Genomic DNA, 2,983 nt, shown 5'->3' on the forward strand with positions numbered 1-2,983 from the left:
ATGAGTAATGCCAGGACTACGCATGCGCGCCGGAAGGTAACCAGACAAGATGGGCTGGGCCCGCCCTGGGCTCGGCTGAAATTGACAACTGCGTGGTTAAAATGACAGAATGGGCCTGGGACTTAGACCCCAGTGCTGGCGTGGTGTGGCTCAGGAAGGAAAGGGGGAAAGGAAAAGATATGGGAAAGGAGGGAGAGAAGGAAAGGATATGGGAAAGGAGGGAGGGAAAAGAAAGGATAAAGGGAAGGAGGGAGGGAAAAAAAAGGATAAAGGGAAGGAGGGGGGAAAAGAAAGGATAAAGGGAAGGAGGGAGGAAAAAAAAGGATAAAGGGAAGGAGGGGGGAAAAGAAAGGATAAAGGGAAGGAGGGAGGGAAGAAAAGGATATGGGAGAGGAAGGAGGGAAGGAAGAAATAAGCTCTGGCATTGGAGTCTGAGTACCTAGATTCCAATTCTGATTATAGTGTCACTTTGAGCTAATCCATTCCCTTCCTTGGGCCTCAGTCTTCTCATCTGTGAAATGAGAGATTTGGAATAAAAGGCCCCTGTGGTCCCTTCCAAATCCAAAATGATGATTATTGAAGAAGCTGAGTAGTATCCAATTTAAGAAGATTTTTTTTTTAAGCCAGAAGTGGTATAAAAGGCTGATCTGCAGCCCTTAGGTCCCCTGAGACCCAAGGTCTTCCAGTTGACACTCACTGTGTGAATCTGTGATAAAAAGCTTCCACAACCTCAGTTTCCCCATCAGTCAAATAAGGAGGATGAGGGTGCTGCTTCATAGGGCTACTGCAGTGCTCGAATTAGATAATGGATACAAAGCACTTTGCCAAGGCAATTATTATTTAGAAATCTGCCCATGTGTCGAATGTCCCTCAATCCCCTTTCTGTCTTTTCCTCCCTTGCTAGTTGGATCATCACTCAGTCATCTACATGAAGACTCTCCCCATCCCCCTTGCCTCCCTCATCCCTATTACCTTGGATATATGTGTTATCTACCCTGTTAGACTGCAAGCTCCAGGTTAACATAAATGACATAACATAAATAAACATAAATTCTCTAGGAAGAACTCCCCATTTGACAAAAACTTAAAAGCCGGAAAGCAGTTTGGCAGAAATTAGGCTTAGACCTCATTAATAAATTGATAAATGTCTAATTTCTAGCTCTAAAACCTTAGCTCAGAGGACTTCTGGCTTCCAACTTTGACAAAGTAGATAAACAATTCCAACATTTTTTTCAGGGAAAGAGAAAGGAAAACTGGAACTGGCACGCAGATAAGCTGCTCATCCCTATTATGTCTCATCCCCAGCTTGCTACTCTAGAGAATTGGGGGATTTCCCCCTTGACTGAGATCTGGGACTCCCTCTCTTGGTTGAACTGAATTATCTCACTCCTAAGAGAGCCTATTTAATCTATATTGCCTGGCATATTTCTCCTCTGTATACTTTCTCGGATCTCTGTCTTGCTATCTACTGAGATAAACAGGTTTATTTGCTATTTGCTACGTGTGTTCGTTTTAGAACGAGCATCTGGTGGATAGGGAGTCGAGCCTTCAAATACAAAACTTGGGACCCTCCTTCCACATTAAGGAGCAGCATTCAAGGAAGGGTTTAGCCTAAACTTTCAAATGGCTTCCCCTACATTAGTAATATTTAAGGAGCAGATAGATGTAATTCTAGCCCAGGACTCCTCCCAGAAGAGAGCAAGGTGGCTAGGCTATGGCCTCAAACCCCCCACCCCCACCACCTTCCTTTCCTGGTAGGAATTCAAGGCTCCCAGGCAGGGTAAAAGGGAAAATAACTACAAATGTCTGTTCTTCTTCCCTATGAGCCACCCATCTAAACAGACCCATAGGAACATACATAATCTACATGGGCAAAAAAAAAAAAATAGCAACCCCCTCCCCTATAGGCCATATTCTAAAATAAATTCAAAATGGATATATGACTTAAAATATTTTTTTAAAAACTGATAGCAATGATTAGAAAAGCAGCAGATTATAAACCTTTCATGGGGATGGAATGAATTCTTAACCAAACAAAAGATAGAGGCAGTTACAAAAGATAAAATCAAACCCTCGATTGAGCCCTTTTCACTAGCTAACCCCACCCCGTGCCTGGAATTCTCTCTCTCCCCAGCTCCACCTCCTGGCTTCTCTGGCTTCCTTCAAGTCCCGGCTCAAATCTCCCCCTCCACAGGAAGCCTTTCCCTATCCCTCTTAATTCAAGTGCTTTTCCTCTGTTGATTATTTTCACTTCATCCTGTATGAAGCTCATTTGTACTTAATTGTTTGTGTGTTGCCTCCACCACGATTGTGAGTTCCTTGAAAAGAAGGACTTTTTTTTTAAATCTCTAAGGCTTAGCATAGTGCCTGGTATATAGCAGTTATTTAATGTTAATGTTTATGTTTTGACTTGACTAGTGAGTTGGTATTGTGTGAATAATAGCGTTTGGGGAGCCTCATCTGAACTCCCCAGTCCTCCTGTTCCCAGTCACAATAATGGAGGTGTTAGCTGTCACTGAAGGGTGCCTGCCCTTGTGCTGACTTTCCTGGAGGACCTCTTTCTAGCTTCTGGCTTCTTGTCCTGCGCTGGATGAAGGGGATTATTGAAGAAATAATATATTTCTTAAGTATTATTTCATTTAATATGCAGTCATTTTTCTAGAGGAATCCTATTCATTCTTTTTGGGAGACCCTAAAAATAAATCATCCCAAAACTTTACTTAGATTTTCCCCGGAGATCGGGGGCAGCACGGCATAACTAGTCAGAGGGAGCAAGGAAGGTCAAAATGGGTTGAAAGTCCCCGTGGAAAAAGCAGACCCAGGGACCCTTTGTGAATAGGGTTCTCTAAGACCATCGGTAACAATAGCAAAATCGTGAGTCTTCCAAAATTTTCCTCTATATCAAATTTTTTCACAATAAAAGAACATTTAAGTAACAAAACATAATATCACTATTTCCATGATGAGGTAATCTGGTATACTG

This window comes from Antechinus flavipes, chromosome X (genome assembly GCF_016432865.1).
Source record: "Antechinus flavipes isolate AdamAnt ecotype Samford, QLD, Australia chromosome X, AdamAnt_v2, whole genome shotgun sequence".
NCBI classification, from domain to species: domain Eukaryota; kingdom Metazoa; phylum Chordata; class Mammalia; order Dasyuromorphia; family Dasyuridae; genus Antechinus; species Antechinus flavipes.